This window comes from Dipodomys merriami, unplaced genomic scaffold, assembly GCF_024711535.1.
Source record: "Dipodomys merriami isolate MVZ:Mamm:240054 unplaced genomic scaffold, mDipMer1.0.p SCAF_2, whole genome shotgun sequence".
NCBI lineage: Eukaryota > Metazoa > Chordata > Mammalia > Rodentia > Heteromyidae > Dipodomys > Dipodomys merriami.
Window position 1 is genome coordinate 99301624 of NW_027203381.1, and position 18668 is coordinate 99320291.

Here is an 18668-nt window from a genome sequence, read left to right on the forward strand (position 1 = left end):
CATTTCCAATTCTTAACTAATGTTCATTCTTTCCATCTTTTTTTTCTGTCTATCTAACTTCTATAACCGAAGTCAAAGAGGTCTTCATCACAGTTTTGTCCTTTACTTTTGTAGAACTTCTTATGTTAATCTAGCTTGTTTTTTTTTTGTTTGTTTGTTTTAAATATTCCCACACTATTGCTCTGGCTGAGGTGAAGATGGTTTGTGTTATTAAAGTCAATGGACACAATAATTCTCATCTTATTTGATACTTTTTGGACAATAAAAAGATTTCAATAGAAAAAAATACTTCTAAGATTCAAACACACTTTTTTTTAACTGAACAAAGTGAACCAAAAATTGTAGCTGATGTACAATGGGCCGTACAGTCAGCCCTGAGATTTTCTCCAATGAGAGCTGTTCTCACTAACTCTTTTATTGAGGAGAAGTATATCAGCGAAGTCTTTCTTCCTCAGACTCAACCTTCTTGGTCCTCCAGTTGACATTTTTATACTATTTGTTACTTTTGACATCGGATGATGTCACTGTGAACATATTTCTTGTTTTATTTTTCTTCTCTTGATATTTTCCCTGTGTCTCTGGCTATTTTTCACAAGTCACTTCTTGAGCTACTAAATATATCTTGAAATTCTCTGAGATTTTTGACCTGGATTAGGTCTGTCTGTTATTCTACTTTTTCTCTAGCCAACATCAGTCTTGTTCATTAATTTAGCAGTTACTTATTATTCTCTATCCGTATTTATAGTGTTGTGTGGTATCCTGAGGTTGAAACTGCTTCTGTCTAACTATAAACCTAATCCATCTATTAGATCTTTTGTAAGAAATTGAAATACAGTATTTCTAAATAAAATTTATGATCTAATTCTCATTAATTCCTCTAGTGCTTTGATATAAGTAAAATTATATACTCAGCAGATAAGTACAGTAGCTAAAAACTAGGAAATCATCTTCAACTTTATACTGTCCATATAGCTAAAAAATGATATTCTAGATATGTTTTATCTTCTTATGCTCACACATTTTATTGTTCATCATAACAAATATTAGCTCACTATTTAATAGTAAGAAATGACCTCCCCTTCTTTTACTCCCAAGAATTCAGGTTATATAGCTTGTCTTTAGTAAATCCTTTCTGATTGAAATGTTTAGATAGTTTTCTCAACATGTACCTAAGGTTTTATGGCATGTTACTTAGACATTTGAGAATATACTCAAAATAGTTTAAAAAATCAATAGAAAAACAGATACCTCCACTAGGAGATGAATAGATAAAATAACAACAAGGCTAAGCTCTTTCAGAGCTGAGGTCCAGAGCTCTAGCATCCTGGGAAATTACTTTTGGGTTTGTTTACAAAAGATCTTATGTTATTGAGGATGCTGTCAAGATTTAGTTTTCTTCATTTTTATTTCATTTTATTTCTTCTACAAGGCCTGTTGATAAGACATGCATTTGACCTCAAGATAACTGAAAGGGAAAGAAACAAAAAGTACACAAACCAAAATGAAAATAAATTTTTAAATCTGGAGAAACTTGTTAGCATGTCTCTCTCATTGAAGAACAAACTTTGAAATGACTTTGAATGACTTTTAAAACCCACTCAAATTTTTTGTGCATAGCTAAAAGTAAAAATCAAATAAAATAAAGACATAATGCAAATGTGTGTTTTTACCAAGTTGGCCTTTTGGTAGATTTTCTTCTCCTTAAACATCTATTCATTATTATTATTTGTATTACTTATGTTTAGGTTTAGGTTTAGGGAAATTTAAGGAATCTAGTATCTGCTCTGCTCACTTGCTCACTACGTCTGCTTCTACGCTGTAGAGCAGCATTGCTCAGCCTGACCATGGAGTCTCTCTGCCATCTGTCTTGTGGCTTTTCCTGTGTTGTTTTCATTCCCTGTTTGTCATGTTCAGTCCATATTCCTGAATCCATTGACTCCCACATCCTATTCACTTATCACTGCTTGACTACAGTCAGAGGTCACGATCCTCCTACTACCAACAAAGACATGCTCCAAAAATGGAAGCCTTTCTCATCATTCCTGAGAAAGACATTTTCTACTCAACTGATGAGCACCTCAAGTCTTGGCTGATTTTGTTTCTCTCTTCTAAATACAGAGTATTTAGGTTCTCTTGAAAAAGCGAAGCAAAATGAACACCAAGATAGGGACACAAGTGCTTTTTCCTTCTTTCTTTCTTTCTTGGTATTGTTTCTAATGTGTTTATAATGTACCATGTGATTTTTTTGTTTCTTTGTATGTTCCTCCCATGGTATAACCCCTGTTTTCACTGTATTTGATGTTGGTGCCCTGCATCTTGTATGTACACTTCTCTAGCTTGGGGAGGGGAAGGGAAACAACAGAATGCTTAAAAAGGGATACAGGTTAACCCATTGTAACAATGAGATGTACAAGACACTATGTTGAAAAACGAACTTTACAATTTAGGCAGAAGGAGGGGGGGAGTATAGTTGTGGAGGTGGGGAGGGAAGGGATGGTAGGGGAAAAACAAAGGAGGAGGTAACAATGCTTGATAAGAAATGTACTCATTACCTTGCTCATGTAACTGTTACCCATCCGTACAATATTTTTACAATAAAAAACGTATTAGAAAAAAGACAGAAAAAGTGAGGTAAAGGAGAGAAAAGAAGAATGGAAAAATTAAGGTGAATATTGAAGTTCCCTGAATTCCTAATAAGTTCTTTTGTTCAAATGTTCCCCTCTTCAATAGATTTGATAAATATTTAGATCTTCATAGTAGGCTCGCTCCTTTCTTGCTTTTTACTTGTATTTGACCTTTCCAGTTGCTTGATTCTATGACAAGTCAACACTTCATTTAGCTTTTAGTTTATAATTCATTCACAGTCTTCCTGTGCCTTTGCAACGATACACTTCTTGTCTAACTGTCCTTATTTTCATTTCCTATGAAATATCTCACATTGCCTTAGAAGAGTCTCAGTATGTGTATATACAATATAAATTCAATTTTTCTATTTACATCAATTGAATTAAAACTCAGGGAACTTTCTTCGCATACAGTTCTTAATTTAAAATCAGTTGTTTCAAAATGAACAAGATTATAATTGATTTTACAAAATAAGGAAAGTCTTGTATTCACTAAGAAAGTAAAATTAATTAGACAATTTAAAATTTGATTTTAAGCCAACTATGTGTTATTTTCTTTGCTTGTTTTCTATTTTAGCTGTAGTCATGAGTTAAGAATTATTGCAACTATAGTTTTTTGGCACTGAATTCTTTTTTTACCTTATCCATCATTTTAAAAAACACACTTACTCTAACCTTTATCTTGGCTCACTTCCCAGAATTCTGTCCTCTCTAAACTGCTGCAGTAATTACTTATGTTTGTATTTGATGGCTCTCCTTGCCAACCCTATTACTTATCGTCAGTTCTGAAGTACTGTGGTATAAAATACATGTATCACTTTCCCCAAAGTCACTGCCAGTATTGGATCCCTTTGGTCCAAATAGTGTATCTGCTAATACTGGTGACATTGGAAGCTACCATTTCCAGCTGTTGAGATCCTGTTTGAATAACTTTGTTCTGATTCCTTTGTTGGATCAGGGTGGTGACAAGAGATTTTGTTATAAATTTTTTGCTAACTCCTGCTCTTTAGGCAACAGGAAGTCACAGCACCAACTATCGGGGGCACAGATGTAGAAACAGGATTTCTTTCTCTGGTCCACATGGAACAATTGTTCCCCCTTTGGCCCCAACTCAGTGTAACATCTTACAAGAGGTTTCAGATCTAATCTATCACTGGTCTTTCTAACTCTTATATGGATATATGGTTTATAAACCCCTAAAAATCTAAGAAATGGATGCAGAAAATAGTAGTTAATTTTTGTTAAAAAAAACCACTTAAACTCTAAAAGAAATGAATTCAGAAAACAATACTTAAATATTTTTCAGTTTATTTTCAGAAAAAAACATTTTAGTTCCCTCTTCAGACCATAAGCAACGTAGAAAAAATGATGAATTTGACTTTTTTATTCTTGTTTAATTTTCTTGTGGTGAGAATAATTAGCATGACACTTTTTAAGCCATGAGGTGAGGTTTAGGGGAAGAGTAGTCAAATAAATGGAGAAAGGAGTGGTGGAAAATGAAGTTGTAATGTTCAATGTATATAAGTGGAAAAGACCACAAGTAACTTGAGGGGATGATAAGGGTTGGGACAAATAGGGGAAAATGATGGAAAACTGACACCAATTAGGGTGTCATAACATGTCAAATGATACATTGGATTGAAACTCTTATACTACTTAACGATCACAAAAATGTATATGCAAAGTTACATAAGAAAAAATAAAATAATATACAAAGAAGTATATATCATTTAATATTCTAGATTAATCTTCACTAACTAGATATTGTGGTTTGCCAGAAAATCTGTACATCCAAGTGCAATTCTATGTATGATGAGATAAATATGTGTAGGTTACTTCTCTATGTAAAACATGGGTTACAAATAATATATTCTGTAATGTTTAAATAATAAAATACAATAATTTATTAAAACAATATTTAGACTATATTGCATATTACATTATCTTGTAATTATGCTTTCTTAATCAAATATCATTATTATAGAAAGTTAGAGCCTATATTTATTTGAATATAGCAATTATGTTGGCAACTTTGTTACATTTTAAAGGCCTAAACTGACTTCTTGTAATATAACACAGACATATAAATGTCTAACAGATATTATGTATTACTTTCAGACTCAATTATACTTTATTTTAAATTTTCATTAATAGAAAATGTCTTTCTCACATAAAGTTCTGCCATTAATACACAAATGGTGGATTTGAGATGACAGGGAAGTGTCATATACCTACATTTACATACAGATATATACATATACTCATGCATATGCATGATGTGTGCTTATATATGCATGTCTATGTATCATATACATATGCTCTATTATAGATTGTATTTTTCTTCACATCTTGTATATGCGTTGGAAAATGCTTGCTCAAACAGTACGTTTAACAAATCTATTAAATCAGAAATTCAAAAAGAAGCCATGAAAAAAATCATAGAGGTAAAATATGATAGAGATCTTAAACCTCACAGCATATGAGACTAATTTGTTCCACAATTACATTTATGATGTCTATTTACATTACTTCCCACACCTTTACTTTACATTTGATTAGGTGCCAATATTTTTAAGAACTGAACATAATTTCAGGGGACAAAAGTAAATATTACTCTGGAAACTAATAACTGCAAGAAATTCATAGACTTCAAACCACAGTGATTTCTTTTCTTTAATAAGTTTTTTTAAGTTGTGAAAATACCATACAGAGGGTTTACAATTACATGAGCAAAGTAATGGGTACATTTCTTATCAAGCATTGTTGCCTCCTCCTTTGTTTTTCCCCTACCATTCCTGCCCTCCCATCTCCACGACTGCACCCCTCACCCCCGCCAAAGTTGTAAAGTTTGTTTTTTGACAAAGCATCTTGTACATCTCATTGTTGCAATGGATCCACCTTATCCTTATTTAAACAATTTGTTTTTTCCCTTCCCCTCCACAAATTATACCAACATCAAATACAATGAAAACAGGAGTTATACAGTGGGGGAGGGACATACAAAGCAACAAATCAATCAACTTATACATATGTTAGAAACAATAGCAAGAAAGGAAAAATCACTCTGTCCTTATCTTGGGGTTCATTTAGCCTAACATCATCTTATCTGACCTTTTCTGCTTGTCTCAGATTTATACCAGTATCCAATTCTTTAGAGGAAATTCTGGAAACCCAGCAGGCCTCCAAGGCCCAGTCATCTGATCAGTATACTTGGACAGAGCATCCTGTCACCTGGTTGAAACCTGAAGCTCCAGCTTCAAGCCTGCACAATGAAATTGATTTACCTTCCCATTCATACTACAGAGAACACTCAGATTGATTTCAGTGGTATCATCTAAATCTCAAAATCTTTGAGATCTGTGGCTTAGAGTTGCAATGAAGAAAAAGCTAATTAAAAATCTGAAGACGTGGTTTGATAAAAAGACAGAAAGAAAGAGAAAGAAAGAAAGAAAGAAAGAGAGAGAGAGAGAGAAAGAAAGAAAGAAAGAAAGAAAGAAAGAAAGAAAGAAAGAAAGAAAGAAAGAAAGAAAGAAAGAAAGAAAGAAAGAAAGAAAGAAAGAAAGAAAACAGAACAGAACTAGGAAAATGTGAGCTGGGCATGTTTGTACATTATAATCCCAGCACTCTGGAGGATGAGGCAGGTAAATGGACATTTTGAATCCAATCTAGGGATGGCTGTGAAATTCTGCCTCAAGAGAAAAAAATCCACACTTGTTTGTTAAAATTATAATGTAAAATTCAAATTATAAAAAATATAAATAATGACTTGTTATAGTAAAGCAAAATTAATTTCATTTTTAATTGTCAAGGGATGTTTGGATAGGGCTGCTATAAAAACTCCAATGACTAAGCAAACATGATAATATACTAATTAAACATGTTTATTTTTTTAAGTCAGTGCATGATCTGTATATAAAACAAAATGAAGCAAAGCTATAAAGCACAAATGTAAAAAGCACTTAAACATTCAAACTTACTTCCCACTTCCAGAAATAAAGTCTTAGTCTGCTTACACTTTTATTACAAATACTGTCAACCATGTTCTTCTTTCATTCTCTCATGGTGGAGGGAGTATGCCTGTCACTTTCTATCAGAAGGCACCAATCCAATCCATCATAGACACTGCTCTCTCCAATTCATCAAATGTAATTATCTCCCAAAGACACATGATTGAAGCCCATAGTTAAAGAACAGACTGTAATGTGAATTGGGAGGGTTATAAACATTTGGTTTAAGATTTTGATATATATTTTAAGGAAAATAATGACATTCCTTAAAAGTTCAGAATGATAATGAGTCATTGCTCTGAAAGATGAAATATTATATTTCTCCCATTATTATTTTTCTTCTTGATAACTGTTAACATTATTTTTCATATCCCCCACTTACTGTTGCATGTATATGATATAATTGTTAATATTATTCATATAGTCCTACTCTTAAAAGAAAAAGGTTTTTTTTCTACTCTTAGTTTTTTCTAACTAATAAATATTAGGTATTTACAGAATATTACAACCATAAAGTCAATAAAATTCATTTAGAAAATCAAATTAAATATAATCTAATTTCTTTACTCCAAAATTCTCAGTCATTTAGTCTTAATACAATACTTAAACATGCATAGTAATCAACAGCAATAGTTTTTTTTTTACAATTTTTACTACTTTTTACAAAGAAATATTGAACTATATCTTGACCATTACATTGCATTATATATAAAAATTTCAGGAAAATGCATATTTAAATGGAAAAAATATATAAACAAAACTTCCTTTTAAAGTACATAAAGATTTCCAAGCACACCACAAAACAACTAATCATAACTTTTAGAATGTTTGATCATCAAAACACTTCCCTAAGAGAATAGAAAAATGATATATATAATAGTACATCAGGTATCATAGATATCTGATACAGTCTGAGGATTACAGACCATACAGGGTTTTCCTGATGTTTTCCAGAAGCAGAAAGGAGAGAGAAATCAAGGAAAAGCTGGTATTTATACATTAGTGAATATGAATAGCTGAATATATAATTTATAATATTATGTATCTAGTTTGGTGAATCTTACAAACAGTGGTGAGAAATGTCAATTATCCAAGCAGACATTAAAATACTATAGATCTAAAATTCAAAAATATTTAAACTAAACAGTCTAGAAATACATGCAGGTAGTAAAATTTTAAATAGACAAATGCAAAGAAACTTGAAATATTAGGTACTCCACAGTAAAGGAGGAGTATTCTGTTAGGAGGGGCATGTGTCAGTATTCTTACAGAGAAATTTAGGACATAAAAATAATCTATTTTCTAAGATGAGTAAAAATGTAAAAATTTCCTTACCCAATGAGAATGACAGCAGTATAAGGCTATAATCAACCTTTTCAATGAACTATTTGCATTGTTTCAAATTGAGTTTCACAGCATAAATAAAATAAATTTTAACCATAAGTTTCTTGCTCTACTTGTGACAGCATTGATATGTCCATGTTACTCTTTATGATACTGCGTATTTGCAAAAAAATGGAATGACCTGGACAAAATTATGTTGCATGAAGTAAGGCAGGTCAAGAGGGACAATGGTTGCATATTTTCTATCAATTTTATTAGCTAGAATTAGTTTATAAATACATATGTAAATATCTTGGTTGTTATGCAACTATACACAAATGAATTAAATAAAATATGCAAGAATCAGGGGAGAACTCACTGTAATTTCTTAGGAAGACAAAGGCACAGAAAGTTAAACAAAATAAATACCAGAAAACAAGTATTTAAAAGGAGTGGAATGGGGTCAAGTGATGAGGGCAGATAATTCAGCAAAAGAAAAAAATCAAATGTATATTCTACAAACTTAAGAAAAGTGAGGAAAAGAATAGGTTGTGAGGAATGGGTGAGAATGCTCTGTTCAAAAAGGTGGTATTAATGGAAAAAAGGGTGGTATTGATCAAGACATTGTATTCCTAAACCATTTTGTTGAATGGCAACTCCCTTGTACAACTATTGAAAGACAATTACAATATTAAAAATAAAATAAAACTGCTGACATAAATGGTTTTATGAAGTGAGAAAGAAAAAGGAATTTGCAACTGTATTTGAGCAATTTTAAAAATCTTTTGTAATGTTTAGAGCTAAAGTTAACAATTTATAGTTTATTGAATAAACATTTCTTGTGCATATAACATTAATTAAATGATGTAAATGCTAACAAGATGATGAATATAAACTGGCCAAAGACTGGCCCACAGTTTCAATGTATATTCCTAGAAAGGTTAAAATTCCAGGTGAGGTTGTCTCTTTTCAGACTTCAAAATAGAAGAAACAAAAAAAAAACCCTATTTTTACAGTCTTTTTTGAATCCATAATGAATCCAATGAAATATTTTCCCATAGCAACAATCACAGTAGGGTGAGCATATTTAAGATAGTTGATTCCAAATGAGAGAGAGGAGAAAACAATGTTTTTGCTGTTGAATCATTCACTGTATCTTTGTCCTTTTGGGTACAACAATTCCCATACATATTGCTTCAACTTACAAAGCGCATATTTCAACTGGTTTAGTGAAAAATATTCTTTTTTACTTTTAAAAGGACAAATAATAACTTATGATATGAAAATCTAGAGAATTTAAGTTTTTCTAAACATTCATTCTATATATTAATGTCTATAATATTTGCATTTTCTTCTCATCTTCTCTAAGTAAATTGTGGCTTTTGGTAGAAGACTATAATCAGTAGAAGTTAGGAATACTGATCTCTAGTTTCCTTCAATGTAAAGTGAGTTTCTTCTGCCAATTCTGAATCCCCAAAAATGTAATGTAATGGTTTGGTTCAGTCCTCTCTCCTTGCACAATCAATGTAATAATAACTGGAAAATATATTCTAAATATTTGGCCATTCCATTTGTATGGAATTCATTGATCATGAAGAAAAGGATGACTGCTTCTTTGTAAAAGACAAACGCTATTAAGAAATAGAGAAGAAACAAGGTTTTTTTTTATATTTCTTTTTTTTAATTTATTTATTTTTATTGTGAATCTACCATACAGAGGGGTTACAGTTACATGGGCAAGGTAATGAGTACATTTCTTATCAAGCATTGTTGCCTCCTCCTTTGTTTCCCCTACCATCCCTTCCCATCCTCCCCGCCCCACTTCCTCCCTTTTCCCAGCCCTGCCCCCCAAAGTTGTAAAGTTCGTTTTTCAACATAACGTCTTGTACATCTCATTGCTGCAATAGGTTCACCTGTATCCCTATTTAAACAATTTGTTTTTTCCGTTCCCCTCCACAAATTATACCAACATCAAATACAGTAAAAACAGGGGATAACAATGTCAATAGTAGATGCTATTTGCCCAATGAAAAGACCGTATGTGGTTCTGTAGTAGCATTCCTTCCTGAAAGTAGATCAAATTCATTACAAATAGCAAATACTATGTCTGATCATCCCATATCCAAGATGAATAGACTCAGATATCTAGTACCTAAACAGCTCTTCCTTTATTCATCATTAGTGTCATTAGGCAAGACTTAACATGGTTTTAAATGGTACCAAACCTATGTCTTGCTGTTATTCGGCAATTATATTTTGTCTCTCAGAGCTTTGTGTTTTACAAGTAATGTTAAAATTCCAAGAGGCTTTTTTTGTTCCTAAAGGTTCTCCTTTTCTAAAGTCAATGGGTCTATTATTTATTTCTTTAAATGAGTTTATGCTTGTAATAAAATATAGAAGTAGAAGTCTAAATTGTAATGACAAGCCCTTAGGAATACCTAAATCAGTTGTGAAACAGCCAGATTTATTTTCTTTGCAATATTGAAAATAAGGTTTGCATGCTTTCTAGTAAAGCCATAGAGATGCAGGAAAGAAACAATCTCATTCTCTCTTAGGGTTCCTTTGTTTTAAAAGAACTCTCAATTCTTTAAGATAATTCATTTAATCAGTGTGCCAAAGACAACATGTCACAGAGTTCTAACATTACATTAAACAGATAATCAATAGGTTCAGACAATAAAATAGAATGTTTTCAGCTTTATTAAACTTCAGGGACATGTGGAAAGCATTTGGGAAGTAAAATAGCATTAAAAGTCAGTTAATCTAACTATTGTTGCAAAGTGCATGTGAACCACTGCCTAGCATGGGGTTTCTTGTGGTTACTGAGGATAAATGAGGTTGAAAAATAGCTACAAAAACAAATAAAAGTTACTGCAACATTTAACTCAGCAACTTTCAGAGATGAATTAATTCCATTTTATCAACATAATAATTTTTATATTTTAAAATTTTAGGCAATGTTTATTTTCATCTTATTTATTAACTCTAAAACAAGGAATATATAATATAAAAATATATAAAATATGTAAATATATAATATACATAATATAAATATATGTAATATATAAAATGTATAAATATATATTTATATACATTTTATATATATATATATATATATATATATATATATATATATATTTGGGGACACACACACAGACACACACACACATAGGTAGGTTCTTGATGATTCCTAACTATTAGAACTCACATCTTTGTGAAATCCACACCCTTGGGTGCAGACCTGGCCTCATTATATATTTCTAGGCAACCAAATATGAGAAAGATGATGAAAGGTCACTTCTATGACTAGTCAATGAAAACAGTGTTTTTTCTTCATTAAAAGACTATGTATGTGGCTTGTTTAGTGATGCAAGCTGTCATATTAGAGAAGGTCAGGTATCAAGGAATCCACGATAATCTTCACCAATAGTCACTAAGGAACTGAAGCCCCAGTCCAGCAGTCCTTAAGGAAAGGGAGGTTGATCACTACATGAGTAAGTTTGAAAATCAATCTTTCCTCAGATAAACCTTAGGATGAGCCTATAATTCTAGCAAATGCCTTGATTGCAGATTGTGATTAGCCCCAAAACAACACTTCCACCAAAACTGTGCCCAGATTCTCGACATGCAGAACCTGTAACAATAAACATGTTGCTTTAAACTTTTGAAATTTTGTTTAAATTATAATAGCAATAGAAAACAACAATTTATAGCAGCAATAGAACATATACCCGCAAACCTGGTATTTAATGTGGGGTTTTCCCACAATGTATACAAACTCGCAACCTTCAAATCTTAATAACATAATCTTAGAAATAAATACAAGTTGAATTTTATGGCAAAAGAAAAAAATGGATTCCACTAAATATTATCTAAGTACTTGAAAATTATTTTGAACAATATGCTTTTTAAATGTTTTTTTTAATATGAGACATAGCCTATTTATTTTGGTTTCCATAGAATCTTTTTGTTCCTTTTTTTCCTACTGAAATGATTTGTCAGTTTATAAGTACCAAGGTTAGATTGATGCACCTAAACCAACATTGGCTACAATGTAAGAAGCAGGAGAAACTTCTGTCCGCTGATATGTGCAAATATCCCACCTGTTCTGGAACTCTTGCAGTCTATAAACAAGCATCAGGCAAGGGCATTGTTTGTAGGTCAAAAGCTAAAGATGTTTAACCAGTCATTGTCATTTGTTTTGGGATACATGCTCAGCCTGTTGCTGGAAGTGATCACATAAATACATATCGATGTTAGGTCTAGATATAACAAGGCCTTTTGGACAAACATCAGAGTTTCTTGTTTGTTTGTTTTTTGTCCGTCGTGGGGCTTGAACTCTGGCCCTGGGTTCTGTCCTTCAGCTCTTCAGTTCAAGGCAAGCACTCTACCACTTGAGCCATAGCACCACATCTGGTTTGCTGGTGGTTTATTGGAGATAAGAATCTCACAGACTTTCCTGCCAGGGCTGGCTTTGAACCGTGATTCCCAGATCTCAGCCTCCTGAGTAGCTAGGATTACAAGTATGAGCCACAGGCGCCCAGCAATGTTTTCATTCTTTCAGGAACAATATTAACTTTCAAACAGACTATCATGTGAGTTCATTGACTTTTTCATTATAGAACATCTTACTCTTTCTCGAAATATTAAAATTGGATACCAGTACCTTTATTATCTCCTTTAAAACAGAGAGAAGCAATAATAATAATTAATATTCTGTTATGCTGTTCTGTACAAATTCAAAATAAGGTCAAAACGCTGAAAAGTAAAGGAAAACGCAAGGACACACAACATATGGCTGTGTTTTCTAGCTAGTTTGGTAAAACTGTTTTTTCTTAGGATTTATTACCTAACTGAGGCAGTTTTTAACTGAGATGTGTTTAGGATATTAAATGAAGGCTTGTAGAATTCAAGAACACAGGAAGGTATCTAGGACAAGCACATGCAAAGTGGTGAAGTTAGCATGAGTAGCACCATATTGGTACCAGGAGCAGAAATATGAGTCAAGTCAGTGGCTTTTGTTGAGTTGGTAGAACGACTAGTACATTGCAAATAACACTTCAAGTATAATTTCTCTCAACATAGCACTACTCCTAGAAATCTCTATGGAAATTACAGGTCTACTGACTTGGGAGCGACCTTGGGAAGGTAATAAATGAAGAACAGGCTAGTAGCTGATACTCCTATTAGTTCCAGTGACAAACACTCAAAGCAGGGTATTTTAGAGTCATCTCTTCTATATATACTACAATCATTCAAGTTCAAACCTGGGTAAGGAAGAGGTAGAGAAATCTTAGGTGTGAAATAGTCAAACCAATAACCAATGAGAAATTGAAAATGTACAGTGAAAACAAATTTTAAAGTGTGGAATTAGGAAGAAATTTCAGATGACACTGAAATAAAAGAACAAATGCAGGTTAAAACTTATTAGCTTTACATACACACACACACACACACACACACACACACACACACGCACACACACAGAGAAATGATGTATATGGAAAGTGATCTGTACAACTAAATATAACTTCTCACAACCATCCTATCGTGTTTACTTTTTTCCTCATCTGAATACTGTAGTGCATTTACTGCTATTTAAAACACATTCATGTTTCAAAATTGTTATATGTCATATTCTAAAAATGGAAGTAATGTGCCATTTTCATTAACCTCTTATTTGGAAACCTGTGATAATTTCATCTCTTATTTTTCTCTCTCTTTGGAACTGATTATGAATCTGAAATCAATTTACAGATTCTGTTATCTGTAGAAGAAAGCAACAAAATACTGTTAGCATACCTAATGAGTTAAATAGTTTTAGGTGTATGACTAAGATACCCAAATATCCTAATAGGATATATTATTTCATCCATCTCCAACATTATCTTATGGTGACAAAAATCAGATTTTTTAAACCAGTAGCACAGAAGGTTTTTGTTTTATTGTACTGTTTGCAGTTCTTTTTATTATTAATTTTCTCTTCTGTTTTTCCCCTTTGTCGCTGTTTTTTATTTCTTTGTCCTGTATATAAGGTTATCTGATTTGTGGAGGGGAATGGGGGCACATAAATGGTGGGACAAAGGGTGAACCAGTTCATTGGTGATACTAAACACCATGTTGGAAATGAAGTATACAATGTGTGAGGAATGGAGGTTGGGAGGGGGGAAAAACTGGGAGAAATTGAGGGAGGGGATGACACTCTTCGAAAAGAAATGTACTTACTACCTGACTTACCACACTTACAATATTTTTTTAAAGATGGCATCACTTAGGTGAACATTTTGCTCAGACTTTTCCACAGTTTTCATTCACATTAGTAATCTTTCAAGAAGCATTTACTTTGCCACTCATCTATTTTTCTTTTTTTTAATTCTTACTGATTTCTTAACATTTTATATAAATAAGAATATGGAGTGACTGTCAGAGAAGTGCAGGTCTAAATCTTAAAGATAGAGGCTTACTTACATTATTATATTTTATTCCCAGGTAACTCTACAACATCCCTCTAAGGCTCTTGAATTGTATTTCTCTTTCTGGTATAAGTTAATCTTCATGGCATTCCAGTAAGCACCTAGCATGGAATGACAGGCTCACATTCATAATCCTACTTTCTGGTAACTCAGCAGAGCCACAGGCCAAAATTCTCTCCCCAGAGATCAATGGGCCCAGACCCAAGACAGCTCAGGAGATCAATTGTAATAAAGCTACTATTTCTTTTTTTTTAGAACTATTTATTCTTAAATAAGAGCAAGTTTGAAGAAACACCTTTGCCTAACTCTTTTCAGTTTTTCTAGACAGTATATACTAGAGGTTGAAAAAGAACAAAGTAGGAAAATTGCAAAAAATGGCTTTGATCAATTACTACTGAGTGGACATATAGTTGAATGAATGATTGGAGAGTATAGCTAAAAATGATCACCTAATGAAAACATGCAGTGAGTAAAAATACAAAAAATACAAAATTACAAAAAATAAGCCGTTCTACAGATACCTTATAAGAGTCAATAGAAAGAAGCTCAGTAAAAAAAATGAAGTATGCACTGGTATTCCTATTATAATTATATTCCGTAATCATCAACTGTATTGGAAAGCATAGCTGTCTACTGCCAAAAACAAGTCCCCATCAATTTGATGCCCTGTTCAAGATTTTTCTGTAATCCTAAGCACTGAGCAGATACACTCTTCTATTCCAGGAAGAGATTAAAAATAGTACTTTCAAAGAACAGTAGAAATTGTTTTACATCTTTTTCTTTCATGAAGCACATTCTGATATTAGGATTATTTAGAAACCAATAGTAGCCTCAAAATGCCAACCTCTCAATAGCCTCATTACTAGAAATGTCAAAGGAAGCTGAATAGAATCTTCTGACATCTCTAGCAATGATACCAGATGATACCAGAGATAGTTTGTGAAAAAGATGTGAGAAATAGATTAAAGCTAATGTTATACTATTTAAATTCTGGTAATTTTCCTATTAGTATTTTTATAATAAAAAGAACTAGCTTAATGATATATCTCAGTCTCATGTAAAGAACATATTTCGCAAAAGATTTTTGGCTTTGCATATGCAAAGTAATGTTGAGGTTCAATCACATAAGTGTGTTTTGTACAAGATATGCTTACTATACTATCCTGTTACATTTGTGGTTGTAAATCTGAGAAGATGGGGTATGGCAGTTCATAATATCTCTCTCTCTTCTGTCTCTCTGTGTCTCTCTGTGTCTCTCTGTGTCTCTGTCTGTCTGTCTGTCTGTCTGTCTGTCTGTCTGTCTGTCTGTCTGTCTGTCTGTCTGTCTGTCTCTCTCTCTCTCTCTCTCTCTCTCTCTCTCTCTCTCTCTCTCTCTCTCTCTCTGTAGAGGACTTAAACAATCTCTAGTATTATTAGATCAAGGTTAATGGCTACTAATAAGCATGTCCCTAAATTTCATGACATTAACTTCATATCACATTTCATATCACACTAGAGGTACACATCAGTGATGATATATATTTATTGGTAATAGGTTTAGTTCACATTGATTCAGTGACTCCTATGTGTCAGTCCAATTAGATCTTTGGAATGCAAAACTAAAATATGACCTCTTTTGTGTCTCCTAAAGAGATGTTGTAGTTTTATGAACAGTCTGCCTTAATTTCAAGTTTTAATCATTTCTTTCTTTTCTCCTCTCTGATAACTTCTTTCTTCGTGGGTTAGCAATTTTTGATAAAAATGAAAGTTTAATGAATCAATATATAACATAAATAAAACTACATTGGCACCCAGAAATTCAAAATTCCTTTATGAAGTTTTTTTGTGCACTATGATATTATTTTTGGGAGGGGGATCCGGTTGTGGGGCCTGAACTCTTGGCCTGGGTGCTGTCCCTCAGCTCTTCAGCTCAAGGCTAGCGCTCTACCACTTGAGCCACAGTACCACTTCCGGCTTTTTTCTTTTTGCTTATGTGGTGCTGGGGGATCGAACCCAGGGCCTCATGCATTGCAAGGCAAGCACTCTACCACTGAGCCACCTTCCCAGCCCTGCACTATGATATTTTATTGATGTTAATGCAGCCCATATAAAAGGGGATATAAAAAATGACCTTTACAATGTTACATTATACTGGAAGGTGCATTTAGCCTTTCTTGTTTCCAATTTTATTTCCTGGTATTCAACTCACAATATTAGAATTTTGGGCAAATCCAGTGGATTAGATAAAGAAAATTATAACTTTAAAAATGATTATTTATACTCTAAAAAATGCTCTTCTCTGGGAAATGGAATCATACAACTACTACCTGATTACTACTTATCCATCAACAATAAATTAAATGCATATTCTTGATTTAGAAAACATGGAATTATTAAAGGTGGAAAAATCACAATTCTATTACAACATGTTGTGTCTTTTCCAGAATCTGATTTTTTAAAAATGAATAGAAAGAAAATGAAATATTAATGTGTCTAGAACACATTTGAGGTTTGATGCTACACTCTGGGTATTCAATTTAGGTGGGGAGTTGTGCCTTGCCTATCTATTGCCAAGAGCAAAATATTTTCAAAGAATTAAATTTAAATCTTTAAAAACCATTCCTTCTGGGCAGTTAAACACAAGGACTGTGTCCCGGTAAGAAGGACTTGTTTAAGGCACTGTGGTACAGCATGGGAAGATGAGAGAAGTAGCAAGTTGAGGAAGCCTTCTGTATAAGCAGTAGAAGCAACAGAAATGATTGCTGCTTGTAGGTAGTACTGGTCCTCTCTACATATACCTATAATTATATACATGCAAATGAATACACACATCCACATGAAGATGGGTTATGTGATAATAAAAGCCACCAATATTTAAAGCAATGGCTCATCTTATTTTTTTAATATATGAGCAGTACATCTTTACAATCAAGGAAATGCTCAAAGAATAATGGAGATATATTTATACACATTGATGTCTAATTCTTTACATTTCAGATTACCTTCTTCACAAATCCACGGTAACTGCAAAGGTCAAAAGAGTAACTTTGCAGTTTAGCAAGTAACATGCTACTCAATTGAGCAGAGTGAACATTATCAATAAAGAAGCAAGACAAAATTATGGAAGTTTGCCACATTTAATTGTCTTCCTTATAGTTTGATACTTTTAAGATATATTTTTACTTATTAAACTAACGACTGGCATTAAAAATGCAAGGAAGAAAAACTAGTTTTACAATCCTTTAATACAAAATTTAAAATCTTTCAGCAAATAGTTTCAGGGAGACTAAAAGAATTGCATTCCTATGGAGCTTTCCATGGTACTGATTACTACTCTGAATCGCAAGTCTCTTTAAACTTGGAGGCCTTTTTCCATAATGATTTCCATTCCTACACAAACCCTGTTCTGTTGACTTTCACTGTTACATCAGTGACCTATACTGATCCATTTTCTCCAATTTCACAATGAAACTTACAAGACAGCAAACTTCAATGATTTTAACACCTTAGTTTTTTTAATTTAAATTTTATTGTAAAGGTGATGTACAGAAGGGTTACAGTTACATACCTAAGGTAATGAATACATTTATTTCTATACAGTGTTACCCCTCCCTGATTTTCTCCCATTTCCTCCCTAGTTACCCTTCCCCCAAGTTGTAAAGTTAATTTTCAATTAGTGTCTAGAGAGTATTACTGTTGACTTAGTTCACCCTTTATCCCACTTTTTTTGTGATTCTCCTTCTCTTCCCCAAATCAGATAAACTTATATACAAGATAAAGGGTACAGAAAACAAAAACAGTAACAACAGGGAATAAACGAAAGTGGGGGGAAAGGAAGAAATAACTGAAATAGGGCAATAGAAAAAAAAACCTTGTTTCTATTTGTTATCTGTCTATAAATTTACAAGTTAATCTCATGGATAGTAAAAGACAAATAATTACACTTGGACATGATTAATTAAGCAGCAATCTAATGCATCTCACAGTGAGAACAAAGGGTGATATTCTTAGGAGAGGATCACAACTTAGATTTTTTTTAATCCTCTCTCTACTTTTACAAAAGTCCAGCTTTGACTCAAAATAGTAACCAAAATTATATGCATTGAGGTTGACTAGTTTAACAATTGGGGGTTTATAAAGATTATTCCTGATTTCAACTCTCTTCTATATACTATGTGAATATTGGCTACTTGATATTTTAATTACTCAGTTGTAAAAAATAAGTAACTGATTTTATTTGCCTATATAACTTTAAAAATCAA

General features: G+C 32.7%; 1 non-coding gene across 1 annotated transcript; it reads right to left on the reverse strand.

Annotated features, from left to right (window-relative positions):
* Nucleotides 1-350: 350 nt before the first annotated feature.
* LOC138832679 (small Cajal body-specific RNA 4) lies at nucleotides 351-479 on the reverse strand. Its single transcript, XR_011373625.1, has one exon. It is a non-coding gene; the product is annotated as a small Cajal body-specific RNA 4 (non-coding RNA).
* Between the last annotated feature and the right edge of the window lie 18189 nt (nucleotides 480-18668).